The 18646-nt window shown below is 44.7% G+C and overlaps 1 protein-coding gene across 4 annotated transcripts in view; it reads right to left on the bottom strand.

Moving 5' to 3' along the window:
* nrip1a (nuclear receptor interacting protein 1a) overlaps positions 1-18646 on the bottom strand; it is a 184486-nt gene that overhangs the window by 131223 nt on the left and 34617 nt on the right. Inside the window, exon 1 of one of the 4 annotated variants that reach the window (XM_060833852.1) lies at positions 10033-10101. The exons of the other annotated variants lie outside the window; for them this stretch is intronic. The gene's annotated coding sequence lies outside the window, so the exon portion shown is untranslated. Of the gene's footprint in view, positions 1-10032; positions 10102-18646 lie in introns of those variants that run through there. 4 annotated transcript variants of the gene reach the window in all.

Genomic DNA, 18646 nt, shown 5'->3' with positions numbered 1-18646 from the left:
CAAAAAGCTATTAAATTAACTCTACTCCCTCTCGTTTCTCCCGTATTGAAACTTACAGGATTCCTCAGGGTAGATACAGAAAGGTTGGATCCCCAGCGGGATCTAGAGGGCATCATCTCAGGCTGTATTTAACACACAGGAGGAATGTCTTTTCTCCGAGGGGAGTGAATCTGTGGAATTCTGCCGCAGGGGGCAGTCGACGCTGGGCCGTCAAATATATTCAGGGTTGAGATAGACATTTTTTTTAAATCAGCAAGGGGATCCAGGGAAAGGCAGGAAAGTGGAGCTGAGGATTATCAGATCAGCTATGATCTCACTGAATGGCAGAGCAGATTCGATGGGCCCAATGGCCTACTTCTGCTTTGACATCTTACGCCCCTGCAAATGTTACCTTTAGCACCATCCATTCAGCCAGCACCTTCCAGATTACAGCAACTTCTTGCTGAACTCAAATGTTTTCCTTCACTTTTTTTGCCAATTATCTTCAATCGGGGGCTCCCGGAAACAGACCCACATCCCCTTAGGAACACAGATTCTCCTGCTTACTTCATTAAAGCTCTTCACAACGGTGAAAATCTCAACTAAAGTTAAACCGTTAACCTTCTCTGCTCCAAGGAGAACAATTCCAGCCTCTGTCCTCTCACCGCTAACTGGAGTCCCTCATTCCTGGAGATGACGAACATTTACTAAAGCTCCTTAACGGCTTTGAACAGTTCTGATCCTCAGCAATCAGCTTTGATCCCACTCAGTGCTTTCAATAAATCAAACAAATCCCACTGGCCTCACCGGGAGTTGGCCGTAATGGGATGTCGGGGTCACAACCTGTAGGCGACCTCTTGGAGGGAATTTGAGGTCGCAACCTGGAATGACCCCATTGAAAAAGTGTGACCTGGGAGCAGACTCTTTCAATGAGCTGGCACCATTCGCCTTGGAAGGTGGTGGGGGTGGGGGTGGTGGGTGGGGAGTTGATCTCTTTGGAAAGTCAGCGAGTGTGAGCCGGAGGCTATCGTTCCACCGAGCTGTTGGCATAATGAGATTGTGTAGCAATGGCCCAGAATTCTCCGGAAGGTGTTGTGCAGCCATTGGAAGATGCAACAGAGAAAGATCACTTTATAAAGAGATGTGATGGCCTGGTGGTATTACCACTGGTCCGTTAACGCAGGGATCAGGTCATGTTCTGAAGACCCGAGTTCAAATCCTGCGGTGACAGGTGGTGGAGTTTTAATTCAATAAAAACTCCAGAATTAAAAATCCAATAATAGCCATGAGCATAACTGTCGAGTTTTGAACAATATGGATGGAATCTGCCAACCTGACCTGGTCTGGCCTGGCCTACACGTGACTCTAGACCCACAGCAATGTGGTTGATTGTTAACTGCCCCCTGGTAATAAGTGCTGGCCTGGCCACCAACACCTACATCCCACGAATAAATTTAAAATTATGGAGAGGGCAGGGCACAAAAAACAAGCCATTCAGCCTGATTAATCCATGCCGGTGCTTATGCTACATATGAGCCATTTCCTCTCTAATCCATCAACATGTCCTTCTATTCTTTACTTCTCTCATGTCCCTATATAAGACCAGAAGTCAGAGGAACAGAAATCAGGTCATTCGGCCCATCGAGTCTGTTCCACCATTCAATCATGGCTGATAAGTTTCTCAACCCTATTCTCCAGCTTTCTCCTTGTAACCTTTGATCCCCTTGTCAATCAGAAAGCTATCCATCTCGGTTTTAAATGTACTCAATGACCTGGCCTCCACAGCCCTCTGTGGCAATGAATTCCATGGATTCTATACACTCTGACTGAAGACGTTTTTCCTTAATTCTGCTCTAAAAGGCATTGCCTTGACTCGAAGGCTGTGCCCTTGGGTCCAAATCTCTCCTGCCAAGGGAAACATCTTCCTAACATCCACTCTATTCAGGCCATTCAATATTCTGTATGTTTCAATTAGATCCCCCCCAATCCTCCTAAATGCCATCGAGTATACTCCGAGTCCTCAAACATTCCTCGTATGTTAAGCCTTTCATTCCTGGGAACATTCTTGTGAACCTTCTCTGGACTCGCTCCAGGGCCACAACATTCGTCCAGAGTCTACAATTGTTCACAATCCTCTAAACCTTACAGAGTCTCAGAAGCACATCCCTGCTTTTATATTCTAGTCCTCTCAAAATAAATGTTGAAAATGTGTTGCTGGAAAAGCGCAGCAGGTTAGGCAGCATCCAAGGAACAGGAAATTCGACATTTCAGGCATAAGCCCTTCATCAGGATGAAGGGCTTATGCCCGAAACGTCGAATTTCCTGTTCCTTGGATGCTGCCTGACCTGCTGCGCTTTTCCAGCAACACATTTTCAGCTCTGATCTCCAGCATCTTCAGTCCTCACTTTCTCCTCGAAATTATTCCACACGGGAGTGACTTCCACATTCCCCAGGAAAAAGGTTTCTCCCAAATACCTGATTGGATTTGTATTATACTTCCTAGGTTTGGTCTCCATTGGGAAACACCTCTACATCTAGCCTTTTGAAAGTTTCTTTGATGTTGAAGAACTCATCCGACTTCATTCTTATTCAGGGGATAGAGTTAAAAATCACACATCAGGTTATAGTCCAACAGGTTTATTTGGAAGCACTAGCTTTCAGAGCATCAGGTAGCTACTTAACGAAGGAGGAGCGCTCTGAAAACTTGTAATTCCAAATTAACATGTTGGACTATAACCTGATGTTGTGAGATTTTTAACTTTGCCAACCCCAGTCCAATACTGGCTCCTCCTCATGAAGAGAATAATTCAAAAGTACAAGCCACGATCTTGTGGAATGGTAGAGCCTGGTTCAAGAGGCCGAACAGCCTTTTTCTTCTGTTTTGAAGGTTCATTTGTACTCCCACCTCAATACTGACAGAGTGCTACACAGTCGAGGGAACATTTCTCATTTGAGACATTAAGCTGAGGCTCTATTTTCCCTTCCGAGGTGGAAAAGATGCCGCACGAGTTCCAAGTCCACTGAGAGGGCACTCTGCACATCTCCCAACCAATTCACATCTTTTAATCAACATTATTAAAAGAGATTTTTTAGTCATTATTAAATTCCTGTTTTGAAGAGCTCACTGTGAGCAAATTGGCTCATTCCACATCTCAGCAGTTACACTGTCACAGCTGGCCAAATTAAAATCCAATGATTTTTAAAAATGCCAGAAATGAAAATTACTGTCAATAATTTCAACCATGAAGGTGATCATTGAGAAGTCACAGAAACCCCTTCTGGCACACTAGCGCCCTCTGGGGAGGGGAGGCCATCTGCTGACCTTCCCTGGTTATATTCCCACAGACAGCAAAGTGGTTGACTTTTGACTGATCTCAAGAGTAACTGAGGATGGGAGACAAATGCTGAACATGCCAACAACACCCATGCTTCAGCAAGTGAGCACACACACAATTGGCTGTAAATCACTTTGGCTTATCCTCACATTAAAAAGATGCTGGAGAATTGCAAGTTCCTGTTGAAGCCATACATGCTCAGCATATTTCTTTTAAGATTAGATTCTCTACACTGTGGAAACCGGCCCTTCGGCCCAACAAGTCCATACCGACGCATAACCCACCCAGTCCCACTTCCCTCTGATTAATGCAGGTAACACTATAGGCAATTTAGCATGGCCAATGCACCGAACCTGCACATCTTTGGACTGTGGGAGGAAACCAGAGGAAACCCATGCAGGCACAGGGAAAGCATGCAAACTCCACACAGACAGTTGCCCAAGGCTAGAATTGAACCTGGGACCCTGGTGTTGTGAGGCAGCAGTGCTAACCACTGAGCCACCGTGCCACCCAAATGTAGGAAATTCCTGTGGGATAATCAGATCAGGTCAGACCCACTTGGGCATCAATACTTGACCAATTTTCAACACAAGATTTTTTTTTAAAGGAACCATTGCAATTAGCAAACTAATTATAAAGAAATTCACCAAGGCTCCTCAGATAACATCTTCCAAACCCATGACCACTTCCATCAGGTGCAGCAGATACATGGGAACACCCCTCCTGCAAAATTCATCTCCAAGCCATTCACCATCCTGACTTGGAAATTTATCATCGTTCCTTCACTGATACTAGGTCAAAATCCTGGAATTTCCTCCCCAAAGCACTGTGGGTCTACCTACAGCACATGGAATGCAATGGTTCAAGAGAGCAGCTCACCACCACCTCTTCAAGGGCAAGCAGGGATAGACAATAAATGTTGGCCCAGATATCAATGCCCACATCCCATAAATGAATGGGTGAAGGATCCATCTGATCCTCTTACCCACGCCAGTTCTTCAGTAGAGCTCCACAATTAGGATCCCACCCAGTTATATCCCCAAAACCCTCTAGTAATATTTTTCTTTTCAAGACTGAGAGTTACAATTGAATCTGTGTCAACCAATTATTCAGGCAACGTATTCTAGAGTGCACCAAGAAAGTTCTACTCCTCTCACTGCAGTTTTCTTGCCAATTACCTTCAATTTGTATCCTCAAATGGCCATTCTTTCTTCAGTACCAAAACCTCATTATAAACAAACATTGATGCTAGCATTACAGTTTGAAGGATACCAAACTGCCAATGCCTTCACACTATGTGCCAAGGGGGAAAGTGTACAAAGTAAGGAAGAACAAAATGGTCCAGATTGTTCTTTTCAGAGCCTTGACTACACGAATGTCAGGATAAATGCGATTGCTGCTCAAAAACAATTCAACTGGAAGAGCCACAAGACTGGACATGCAGAGGGAGTTAGATAAACTCCATAAATGTACTACCTCCCAGAGTCTTATCAGACCATAGGGCTGCTCTCTATGAGAGACAGGTGACTGGTGGTGTTTTAACTTAGGATCTCTATGCCTCCGATGAGTAGTGGGGTGGGGGAAAGAGATTGAGAAGGAGATTCTTTCATGGTAACCTCAGCCGGTATGGGATTTGAACCCACACTTTTGCATTACTCTGTCACAAACCAGCCATCCAAGCTAACCGACTGCCAAGCCCTACGCCAGAGCAAAGGCAGACCAGTAGAGGTGGGACCAATAAGGATAAGTCAGGTGCATTCAGACTGGTTCAGTGCAGAGGTGTATGGGGAAAGGACCATGGAGTGGGCAACAGGAGAGACCACAGGAAATTGAGCCAAAGCTCAGTGAATGCACCTTTCTTGGAAGTGTCAATCCAAGAGACGTCCATCTTGGTGAGTCCAGGAAAGAGAAAAGCATAATGGAATCCGAAGGAGGTGAACAATGAGCAGGCAGAGGTAACCGAGGAGCCAAGTCGATCTGATCTCCTCATCTTCCAAATCAACACCTGGGAAGTGACAAATACAAAAGGAATTCCCAAAGCAATGTCCATTTGCTCCATTCAAATTGCTGGCAGTCTCACAGGAATGAAGACTGAAACCCCAAAAGCAAAAATAAAAAAGATTGCTTGAAGCTTTCAATATCCTCCCAAACTTTTCTTCACTCGGAGGAGTGTGAATCTTTGGAATTCTGTACCCGAGAGAGAGAGATTGTTGCTGAGTCACGGAATGCAATCAGGGCTGCGGACAATAGGTTGGTGGATTCTAAGAGAATGAAGTGATTTGGGTTCAGGGTAGGAAAGTGGAGTAGAGGCAGATCTTCCGATATCATGATGGTTGCATTCTTGTGCAATCCCGCATTCTAGAAAAATCCCGCTTTCAAAACAGCGCTTAAAGTGTTGGTGATGCAATCGCGTTACAGCCAACACATGTTTTAAAGGTTTGTGCTTTAGAAACAGCATCCCCAATTTGTCAAACACGTTAAAACAAATTTGCGTTGATGAAACGTTGTTATGTCAGAATGACCTGTTCAGAGATTCCAGGGGTGGCATCACCAACTACTATACCCATTCACATTACCCTCTGCCCCTATCAATTGCCGAAAACCCAGCCAAACTGGGTGACATGTGGCTTGCAATCAACACTGCCCTCGTATTAACATATACATGACAAAACAGAGGCCATTTGATCCCTGAAGCCTGCTCTATCATTCAGTAAACTCATATTTGATCAGATGGTGGCGTCCACTGTACTTCCCTGTGCCACCCTCTACAACTTCTCAATCAGGGATCAGCCAGAGAGTTGCCTATGTATTATGAACAAGGCCAGACCCCCCTCAAAACATTTCAACAAAGTAGCCCAGACCCTAACTTTGTTAGTTGTTTTAAGCAGGTGTAAGCTGGATATTCCAGGAGGGATGCAGCTGGTCAAACCACTTAGTTTTAAACAAGACGGAATTTATTTACAAGATTACCAAATGGAACACAAACAAAAGAGAATGGATTACAGAATAACTTAACCTATCCGAAAACCCAACAGATCAACTCCATTTAATGATGCAGTTCCCAATACTCACAATGATCCCCATAAAAGTCCCTTGGCGCAAAAGGTAAAAAATCAAACCCAGGGTCTTACGGGAGAGAAATCAGAGCGAGGAGGATCAGCATGGACCTGCTTCTTTGGGTCTAGCAGATTTTACAACTGCATGACAGCTTTCAGTGAACAGCCAAACCAGAGAAAAGCTGAGCTGGGAGAACTGCCCACTCCCCTTTCATTGTGCAAGTGTTTTTTTCAAACACTAGAAAGCCTGAGGCAATATCTGTGAACTGTAATCAAACAGGCCCTTAAAGCCCTTCAACCCCAGACTTTTCGGAGTCTATGTTTTTTACGACCTCTCTGAAAAAAGGCAAAGGAACAGCTTGGTCACACACGATCAAGTCTGCATAGCTCTGGGGAAGAGATCCCCCTCAGACTAACAGCTGAGGGAATGATCTCCATATCGCCACCTTCAGATTAGTTGGAGGGGTGGGTGGGGATGAGCCCTTTCTATTGACCTTGAGAACAGAATTTACATTCCCCTCCAAGGGGCACTACTCTCTCAGCACCCACCCTGTCAAAATTGCTGGGAATCTTACATTTTTTTATATATGGGAATCATGCTAGGAACATAGCATCAGGAAAAAGTGGGAGGGAATCGGTTTGATCAGCCACAGGGTGGAGTTAAAATGGACAGAAAGACAAATGTTGCTCAACTAGGTATAATGGGAGAGAACCCTCCTTGGCTGATATTGACATAATTACATAACCAAGTGTCCCAGCACTAACTGTGTGAGTGAGTGTGTGAGAGAGAGAGAGAGAGACAGAGAGAGAGACAGAGAGAGAGACAGAGACAGAGAGACAGAGAGACAGAGACAGACAGACAGACAGAGACCCAGCAGAAAGAGTGAATGTGTGAATAACAGGAACTGAATGCCCCAAAACTGACCTCCCTTCTCTGATAGTTTGGCCCATTTACCTGTACATCCCCTTTATCAACTGACCCCTTGCTGCTGATGAGGAGATGGGAGTTAAAGGTCAAATTGACACATAACTCTATCCTCATAGGGCTGAGCTGAAATTAGATTTGTTTCTCACTGTTGAGAGTATAAGTGAATCCTTTCAGAAGATAACAGTTACCATGAAACGACAGGGAGAGACTTTTGCTTCAAGGAAAACAAATCCAATTCCTGCAAACTCCGTCCAACACTAACCTTTTCCACTGAGATTTCCATACAACTAGCTTCTTGTTTTTAGAGAGACAGGACAACCTCTGACCTTAGCAATTACTTGTAGGAAAATGTTAATCAGAGTAGTGATAGTCATTCAAAAAGGAAACATGGTTACAGAGTAGGACCAGTGAAACAAAAGATGAAAAGTGAAGCCAACAAGTTCAGCAAACTCTGGATATCAAAGGATGCACAGGATTGAATCTGGGAAAAATAAAGGGGAGGCTTCTGGAAGTTACCAAGTGCTCCAAACAGTAGAAACCCTAGAAGCCAGTTGTGTAACAGCTTGGTACGGTAACTGCTCTGCCCAGGACTTAAGATATACAGAAGGTGGTGTGCACAGCCCAGACCATCACAGATGCCAACCTCCCATCCATGGACTCCATTTACACCTCTCATTGCCGTGGAAAGGCTGCCAACATCATCAAAGACCCCTCCCACCCCAGTAATGCTCTCTTACAACCTCCTTCGTCAGGCAGAAGATACAGAAGCTTGAACACACACACACACACACACCATCAGATTCAAGAACAGCTTCCTCCCAGCCGTTATTAGCCTGCTGAATGGAGCGCTGTAACTTCAAATAGCGTTAATCTCGTTTTGTGCCCCTCCTGTGCAGCTGTAACCCTGTATGCCTCATTCTGTCTAACACCCTATGATCAGAAAGTCCATGTTTGCTGTGATCTGCCAGTACTGCTCACAAAACAAAGCTTTTCACTGCACTTAGGTACACGTGGCTTTAATAAATCAAATCAAAGAGTACAGAAAGTGCAGGGCGTTATTTCAAAACAATAAATTAGTAGACCGTTTTATAGATATATTAAGGTAAAAATGAAAGAGACGGGTGTGATTAGAATTAACGTAGTAAACTGCTTGTGAAGCTGAAAGATAAAGGTGAGGTTTTAAATTGCATCAGTATTCACTCTAGAGAAGGACAATATATGGACAGAAATCAGGGAGGGATACTCGAATAAATCAGCGTTAAAGGAGATGTTACAAGTGTTTTTAGCAAGATTAAAGTTGGATAAACCCTCAGGCCTTGGGTGAGGTATATCCCAGACGGCTGTGGGAGACAAGGCAAGAGATTGCAGGGGCTCTGATATTAACTTTCAAATCCTCTCTGACAGTAAGAAGGGGGCCAGAGGATTGTTTAAGAAAGTTGATAGGGATAAACCAGGAAACCACACGCCAATAAGTCTAACATCACTGATAGAGAAACTACTGAGCAAAATTCTGAAGGACAGAATTAATCTCCACTTACAGACGCATGGATTTATCAAGGTTTTTCAACATGGCTATGTCAGCTGGAGATCATATCAAACAAATGTGATTGAATTTTTGAGTAGGTAACTAGTTGTACAGATGAAGGTAACTCAGTGAGTGTGGACTATATAGACTTCAATAAGGCTTTTGACAAGGCATGGTTAAGAAGCTAACAGTCTGTGGTTATTTGGATCCAAAATTGCCTTAGGAAGGAAAGGATGATGGTCAAAGGGTGTTTTATAACTGCTAAGCCTGTGCCCAGTGGGATACCACTGGGTTCAATGCTGAGTTTCATACCATTTGTTGTGTACATCAGCAATCCAGACATAACTGGAGGAGGTTATAGCATTGAACTCATAGGTTGCATGAAAGTTGATGGTGTGGTAAAGGAAGACATCAGAACTATAGCATGGCCTCACTGGGAAGTGAAACCTAACCCTGAAAAATGACTGGCAATGTATTTTGAGAAGTCTAACAATGCAAGGGAGTACACTATGAAGGGTAGGATCCTATAATCAGACAGATCTCAATGTGCATGCCCATATATCCTTAATGGCAACAGGACAAGTAGAAAAAGTTAACTTAGAAAGCATACAGGATATTTAGTACTGAATCCCTACAGCAGGCCATTTGGCCCATCACGTCCACACCAACCCTCTGAAGAGCATTCCAGCCAGACCTGCCCCATCTCCTAGCTCCACATTTTCCATGGCTAATCCAACCTAGCCTGCACATCCCTATGAGCAACTTCCCATGGTCAATCCATCTAACGTGTATATCACTGAAGTGTGGGAGGAAACCCATGAAGACACAGGGAGAATGTGTGAACTCCACAGATAAGTCACCAGAGGCTGGAATTGAACCTGGGTCCCTGGCGCTGCGAGACAGCAGTGCTAACCATTGAGCCACCATGCCACCTATCTGTACCTTTATTAGTCAGACACTGAATACGAGAGTAAGGACATTATGCTGGAGCTGTACGTAGCATTAGCTAGGCCTCTGCTGGAGTACTGCGCGTAGACCTGGTCAGCACACTATGGGCGAGGTGTGATTGCACTAGACAGAGATTCACCAGGATGTTGCCTGGGCTGGAGAGATTCAGCTATGAAGAGAGACCAGAGAGGCTGCTCTTAGAGCAGAGAATGCTGAAGGAATATCTGACTGAGGAGTGCAAACTTTGGGACGGCATGGTACCTCAAGTGGTTAGCACTGCTGCCTCACAGCACCAGGGACCTGGGTTCGATTCCAGCCTCGGGCAACTGCCTCTGTGGAGTTTGCACATTGTCTCCCTGCCTGCGTGGGTTTCCTCTGGGTTCTCTGGTCTCCTGCCACAGTTCAAAAATATACCAGTTAGGTATATAGGTATATAGGGTCCTATAGGTTACATGCATTAGTCAGGGGTAATTATAGGATAGGGGAATAGGTCTGGGTGGGTTACTCTTCGGAGGGTCAGTGTGAACTTGCCAGGTCGAAGGGCCTGTTTCCACACTGTAGGGACTCTGTTCTATTCTCTGGTAGATAGGGAAACATGTTTCCCCTGATAGAGGAGTGAACATTTTAATGCAAGAAGGGAGCGGTTTGGAGGGGATTTTAGAAAACTTCTTTCAGCCAGAGGGTGGTAGGGTATTTGGAATTCACTGCCTGGATGAGTGATAGAGGCAGGGACTATCAGAACATTTAAGTAGTACAACATAGGACACAAGGCCACAGGCCAGGTGATGGGAAATGTGATGACCATCATGGACACGACACACTGAGTGCCTTTCTGTATGATATAAAACTCCACGGCTCTTCCAACAGCAAACAAGCCCAATACTCCCCGGCAACAGTCCAAGACAAGAAAGGGAAAATGCAGGGCTGTGTCAGGGTTAAACCCTATCTCCTCAAGGAGATCGTGGAATGGCAGGGAGATTAGATTACTTAAAGCGTGGAAACAGGCCCTTCGGCCCAACAAGTCCACACCGACCCACCGAAGCTCAACCCACCCATACCCCTACATTTACCCCTTACCTAACACTACGGGCAATTTAGCATGGCCAATTCACCTGACCCGCACATCTTTGGACTGTGGGAGGAAACCGGAGCACCCGGAGGAAACCCACACAGACACAGGGAGAACGTGCAAACGCCACACAGTCTGTCACCTGAGGCGGGAATTGAACCCGGGTCTCAGGTGCTGTGAGGCAGCAGTGCTAACCACTGAGCCACCGTGCCGCCTGTTGTGTCAATACAGGGAACCAATGTAGAACTGAACAAGATGAGCCAGTATGAGGGACCTGGGGCTAAATTAAAATGAACGACAAAAGGTAATAATGCCTGCATTATTACCTGAACCATGACCAAATTAGCATGGAATAAATAAGCTTCGAGAGCTGAATTAATGACTCAGAGACTAGTGTGGGAGAAATGGGTTTTGATTCATAGGGCGCTGACACTAGCACTGGGCAGAACGGGAGCTATATTTTTGGGATGATCTTTACCTGAACTACAGTGACACAATGAATCATATAACAGTGGGCTTTAAATTAAATAGTAGGACAGGATTCATAGGAGGGGAGATCTGGAAAGTTAGTGTGGCAGAACAGGCAGTATGCAATGTGATGGCATGAGGAATGATAATCAGAGTGTGACAGGAAGACTGAACTGAAGGCTTTTTATCATAATAGGGATGCAACACTCATAAGATGGATGAATTGACAGTGTAAACAGAAGAAAATGAGAATTATACAATAGCCATTTCTGAGCCGTGGTTGCAAAGTGGTCACAGTCAGGACGTGAATATCTGATTGACAGGGGAATTAAAGGCAGGCAACAAAGTGAGGCCATACTGAGGTCAGCATGATCTTACTGAATGACAAAGCAGGCTTAGTAAGAGCAGGAACAGTCCACTCGGTCTATTTTCATGTTCTTACAATCTTATGATTAGTTCCTCCTGGCACAAAAGAGTATTGAACCTTCCTCACTGAACTCGGGGTGGGAGAAAGGGATTGTTGATTGGTGGGTTAGTTGCATCTCACGAGGCACAGGGGAGGATGCAGTGACGAGGGAGGTGAAGCATACTTCTCCTTCCAACTTGACGATGGGCAGAGCCAAAATTACCTGTAGAAGACACAGTCGCCAAATCTAGGATAACTCCCTCTCACAGACCCTCTTACTGTCCACGTGCAAGGATGTGGGATTAAATCTCACCAGGAAGGAGGGAGGGGGTGTGTGTGTGTGTGAGACAGAGAGAGAGAGAGAGAGAGACAGAGAAAGCGAGAGAAAGAGAAAGAGAGAGAGAGAGAGAGAGAATGAGCTGCTAATAAATACAAATCAAGGTCAACTTTCCCAATTACTAACTCTCTCTCTCTCTCTCTCTTTAGCAGTCCTCTCAGATCTCTCTATCTCCTATCATCTCTCTCTCACCACCACTGATACCTTCTTCTATCTATCTCCCTGCACTATCGGATACCACCTTCTCTTTCATCTTTCCAACACAAATAATTAACGAGCTCGTCTACTTTGCTGGGCTCATTCATCATCGTTCTGCCATTGACATCTCTTTTTTCCTGTCTGCCTGGGGAATAAGATGACATCCTGCGAGACTGGGAACAAGATAACATGACAAAGGCTTACAAAGGAACAGATAGTACAAGGCCATGTCTGCAACTGAATGAAGGCCCTTTGAATTCATGTGTGTGTGTCTACATATATGTGCATGCGTGTGTGTACCTGTGTGTGTGTGAGTCAGAGAGAGTGTGTGTGCACACATGTCTGAGAGAGTGTGTGTGCATGTTTGGGTGTGAGAGTGTGTGTGTGTGTGTGTGTGTGTGTGTGTGTGTGTGTGTGTGTGTGTGTGTGTGTGTGTGTGTGTGTGTGAGAGAGAGAGAGAGAGGGAGTGTGCATGTGTGAGAAAGGGAGAGTGTATGTGTGTGAGAATCTGTGTTTCTGTGAGAGAGAGAGACTGCATAAGCATTCACTTGCATGAGTGGGTTAAAAGAGGAAGAAATTAAGTTTAGAAAGAGATTATATGACCCTTTTCTTGATTCTCCTTGGTGCAGGATGCCATAGAGATGGCAGAGTCAGTGGGAGAGAGGAGAGATGGAGGAGTGTTAAAAATCTCTCTCTCTCCTAACCAGTATATTCATCGCTGAAAATATTGTCCTTGAAATATTGACCATGTCAACAGGCTCTCTGAGCCATGTGACTCATGTCATCCAGCATCTGGTGGAATGTCCACCTTCTCACGACCTCCATATCCTCTGCTGACCTTCACTCATTTAGTTTCTACACAAAACACCTCCTACTCCCTCACCAAGGTCACAAGGGTCAGGCTGTTCTTGCCTTGTCATCCAGCAATGATTCATCAGACTGCATGCATGATAGAGAGAGGAAGGACACACACACACACACACACACACACACACACACACAGAGTCAGAGACAGACACAAATGCACACTCAGGCGGACACACAAACATACCTATACACGAAAATTACACACTGGCAGACACTACAGACACACAGACACAAACACACACAAACATACCTATCCACAAAAAAACTGGCACACACAAACATACACACTGGTAGACATACACACACACACAAACACATAACAAGGACACATACAGACACAGACAGAGCAATGAAGAAATTGCCAGACAGCTGGCACACAAAGCACAAAAAGCTGCAAAGAAAAGCTTTCACTTGTTAAAAGGGAGACCAGCTGCGGACAGCAATTACGCCAAGTTTTTTTAAAATCAGCGAGTCAGTTTTCTTGTTGGGTGTAATGTGCAGTCCACAGGCTGAAGCTGACGCAGCATGAATTATAAAACATACATAGCCACCTGCTTAACCCTTGCTGTGCTGACCACCATGAGGCCCAGGCCTAACATATGGCCCTAAAAACAATGGGAACATGAGTAGGCCATGAGCCACTGGAGCCTGCTCCAGCATTCAATAAAGATCAGGGCTGATCCGACTTGGCATGTGAACCACTCTCAGGCTTAGATGGCCAGAACCCTACCTCTCTCAATGGTCAAAACAATGACAGGGGAATGTGGGAAAAGGGGATCTAATTCCTTCCTTTCCTTTCTAAAGACGTTCACTCAAATCTCCTTCACAGACACAAACTTAACTGCAAACTCACAAATGCACTGGGCGGCACAGAGATAAAAATGGACTGGTACAGCCTAATAAACAGAAACAAATGCTAGCATATTAGCTTGCTCACACAGATACGCGCGCACACACACACACACACACACACACTCTCTGACTAGTGTGCACACACACACACTCTCTCTGACACACACATACACACACAACAACTTCATCAATGACAAATTATGGTCAGGATTCCTTACTAGGAAGGATTCGCCAGGATGTGAAGGTGCTGTGGAAAGGTCACCCGAGTTTCATTTCACAAAAAGTGACCTCGTCAGTGGGAAACCACAAAACTCACTGCTCTGGGGTGGGTTAATGAAACTATGAGAACAGAGAAAGAGAGAGAGACACACACACACACACAGACAGGTAGACAGAGAGAAAGGATACAAGCACTAATCTACAATTCAAATGGTTGGATTTTTGTTCATAGCTGAATGTTGGCACACATGTATCTGCTTTTCCCTTTCTTTGTTTTCATGACTATTTTTCTCTGTATGTATCCATGTCTGACCACTGTACATATGTGTTGTGTGCATGTGTGATTGTGCTTGAGAGATTGTGCGATGGAATTGTGTGACGTGTGCGTGTGTATGTATGCCGGTGTGTGCGTGTGCGTGTGTGTGTGTGTGTGTGCCTGCGTGTGTACGATTGAGTGTAAATACCTCTGTTCCATGTATCTGTATTTCTCCATACCTCTGTGTTGGCCTGTGTGTGTGCCTGCATGGGGATTGGAAAGAAAATGATGAGGTTCCCTTCGAAACAAAAAGATCTGAAATCCTCTCCATAGGATACGAGGCCTCTTTGAAGTGTTTGAGCGGCATTATTTGCATATTTTATTAATTAAATAATAAATGTCCTTGCAGATGTTCTGTGACTAATTCTTCCAGGAAATGGTGTGAGTGATTTCTCACTACCTCCTGCACACACAGAAACATCAGTATTGCCTAGTTACTTCCCTGATTTATTGATTCCTTTCTTGCCCCTCTCCCAGTCTCTCTTATCCTCTCTCCTCTTCCTCTCCTCCATACCTCCTTTGGGCTCTCTTCCATCAGTCTTTTCCTCCCAAACCCGCTTCCCTGTTCTTTCCCTCCCTCCCTCTCTTCCCCCCCCCACCTTCTCTATTGCCCCTGCTTTACTCTCCCTCTCCCAAGCCCAGCTGCCTCTTTCCTCTCTCTCGCCCCCTGTGTATGAGTCGGAGTTCTTTGCCGAAACTTTGAAGGTGGGTTACTCTGACCTTGTGCCACTAACAGGAACACAGCAAGTGCTGAGCAGCCTGCAGACAGACACACTCTGCGTGCATTTACCAGACACAAACCTTGAGAGGAAAGTGAAGGACATTTGGAATTTCTTCAGAGGTTATGTGTTTCTGCTCCCCTCCTCCACAGCCCCTTCCTTCATGTTTCAAAATTAATTCTTTGTCTCGCTTAACCAGTTCACTGCTGAGGATGAACGGACTCAGGGCAGCGATGGACGGTTTAATCAGGATCTGATCTCCTCAATTTCACCCCTCGGTTTTGAATTCCCTCCTTTCCTTTCTAAAGGCATTCATTCAAATCTCCTTCGCAGACACACAAATTTAACTGCAAACTCACAAATGCATTGGGAGGCACAGAGATAAACATGGACTTGCACAGCCTAATAAACAGAAACAAATGCTAGCACATTAGCTTGCTCACACAGATACGCACGTACAAACACTCACAAACTAACACAGACTGACCGATGTGGTTGATTCTTTAATTACCTTTCTGAAATGGTCTCAAGAGCCACTCGATTCAAGGGCAATTAGGGATGAGTAACAAATGCCAGGCTTCAAGCAACACCCACATTTCGTACACAAATGAAAACAAATAGACCCAAACTGTCATGACTGACTTAGGGCTTTTAGGGATTTCACTGCTCATTGGATGCTGCCTGAACTGCTGTGCTCTTCCAGCACCACTGATCCAGAATCTGGTTTCCAGTATCTGCAGTCATTATTTTTACCTCTTAGAAACATACTAGACACACACAAACACATATTCACTGAACAAACTAACCAGCTCTCACCAATCCATGGGAAGGCCTCCCTTGGAGTCACCATATTCTAAGTCTTTTTGCTGTAAGACCATAAAAAATGGGAAGAGAGGGAGGCCACTCAGTCCTTCGAGTCTGCTCAATAGGATCACGGCTGATCCCGACACACAGACAAATGGATAAATTCACATGCATTGAGGAATATTTAAACATACCCCACACATAGACATGGGTACTTACATGCAGAGAAAAATAGGCAGGAACACACAAACAAGTACAAAACAAACCATTTCACGGTATTCATGGGGTTCATTTTGAAATTTCCTCTGGAACTCCTCTCACAGGTCAGTGTCTGACAGAATCTGGCCCTGACTCTTCACCGTCACTGACCCATTATCCACCTAACCCTCTGGCTTGTGACCTACCACTGGAAGTGTGCGGTGCTGGAAAAGCACAGCCGGTCAGGCAGCATCCGAGGAGCAGGAGACTCGATGTTTTGGGCAGAAGCCCTTCATCAGGAATGTGATGACAAGTTTTTGTCACTTATGAATATAGAAATTTATCGATAAATTGTACTTTAAACATGCAGTGTATCTTGTTTTAAGTTTTGTTCCCTAATGACAAAGATTGTACAAGACCTAACCACAATTCGTAGGAGTTGCAAATCTGGAATCTATACTGAAAATAACCAATACTGCAGATCACAGCGGGTCAGACAGAATCCATGGAGAGACAGCAAGCTAATGTTTCGTGTCTAGATCATCAGAGCCACAATTCTTGTATTGGGGTAATAAAATTTGTTTAAAAATGTTATGCTTTTCAGAATCGCAATCCCACACATAGACAGAGGAGAGGACAGTATGAGACCTAAGTAATGTTCTGAGGACCCAATTACGAATCCTGCCTTGGCAGATGGTGGAATTTGAATTCAATAAAAATCTGAAATGAAGAGTCTAAAGATGAGCATGAAACTGTTGTTGATTGTTGGAAAAACCCATCTGGTTCATCAATGCCCTTTATGGGAGGAACCTGCCATCCCTACTTGGTCTAGTCTACATGGTGATTCCAGATGCACACCAACGGGGATTCGATGATTCTTCTATGAAGGTTGACTAGACGTCAATGAGGGATGAGCAATAAATGTTGGCCTAGCCAATGAAAGCCACAGCCATGGGTGAATAAAAAGAAATGCATGCACCAATACCCAAACCCCAACACATGCACAGAAGAACAGACTTGCACTTCAGTGGCACCTCTTTGTGATCTCAGATGTTCTCAATCAGCTGACAGCCAAAGAAGTATTTTTCTTATCACATACAGAAGACAGCAGCCAATTTGTGCACAAATGTTCCAGAACGATGTTCCTGTGCTGTCTTCTCTTGTTCTGCTTTCTCACAGGTTAGGACATTGCGAAGTCAACACTAATTCAGTTTTCCTTTCTTCTTAACAAAAATCCATTGTGGATGTCACTGGGTGGCCCAGCACTTATTGCCTGTCCCTAGTTGCCCTGGAGAATGTGAGGTGAGCTGCCTTCTTGAACCGCTGCAGTTTGTGTGCTGTGGGTGGACACACAATGCCCTTAGGGAGGGCTGTGTTTGCAGTTTTCATTTGGGGTGCCTTAGTCAATGCCCATCTATTTTCATTCCTCTTCTCCTTTCAATCAGCAATGTTTTCATGGTCATCATTACACACAAGATATTTGGAACCCTTTTCCACTAACAGCAGTGGACACTAGATGAGTTGTGACCTTTACTTTCTAAAACTAAAGTTATTATGGGGAAATGGGCCAAAGGGAGTTAGGAGTTAGGTCACAAATCAGCCACGATCGCAATGAATGTCATGGGGCTAAATGGCCTTCTTCTGTTCCTAATAGACTGTTATTCCAGATTTTTAATGAATTCAAATTTGAATTCTCAGGTGACTGCTGCTCCTCAACACCTAGTGAGTCCCCTACAATCAAAACTTGGTATCAGCAATTGATTTTACTATGTCCTTCATTCCCCCTCACTCTGAGCTATTCAACCTTGGTAATATTCTGCCCTTGTTGGACAAGACCTTGCACAGTGGGTCCTGAAGCCTACATCAGGGAGATGTAACCCCTCACTGGGGCCAGGAGAAACCTCCTTGTTCCATTCTGGTGACTGTCACACAACAGCCTCTCCATCTAGTTCAGGTACACACCCAACTCAGATTCATCAATTCATTTTCATATCACTTCCAATGTCAGACCTCATTTCCTGTAGGAAGGTTGCAGCAAGCAATCTGATGATCCCTTTAGCCCGAAGAACAATGTCTAAGTCCTTTTTGAAAACATTCAATGCTTTGACCTCAGTGGCTTTCTGTGGCAGAGAATTCGCCCACTGCTTGCGCCAAGAAATATCTCCTCATCTTAGTCCTATGTGTCCTATCCCATATCTTTAAACTGTGACCCCGAGTCATTGGGAATATCCTTCCTGCATTTACCCTGTCTAGTCCTGTTAGAATTTTATAGGTTGCAATGAGGTCTCCCCCACCATATCTACTAATGCGATTGAATTCAGTCCTAATTGATCCAGTCTCCCTTGGAATCAGTGTTATTCTAACAGCGTTCACCTTTAACCGTTCGTAATATTATGACTCTGCCTGACAGTTGATCCTCTGT

The sequence above is a fragment of the Hemiscyllium ocellatum genome, chromosome 12, assembly GCF_020745735.1.
Source record: "Hemiscyllium ocellatum isolate sHemOce1 chromosome 12, sHemOce1.pat.X.cur, whole genome shotgun sequence".
Taxonomy (NCBI): Eukaryota; Metazoa; Chordata; class Chondrichthyes; order Orectolobiformes; family Hemiscylliidae; genus Hemiscyllium; species Hemiscyllium ocellatum.
Note: the sequence above shows the minus strand (reverse complement) of the source record. Positions and strands in the feature narration are given on the sequence as shown.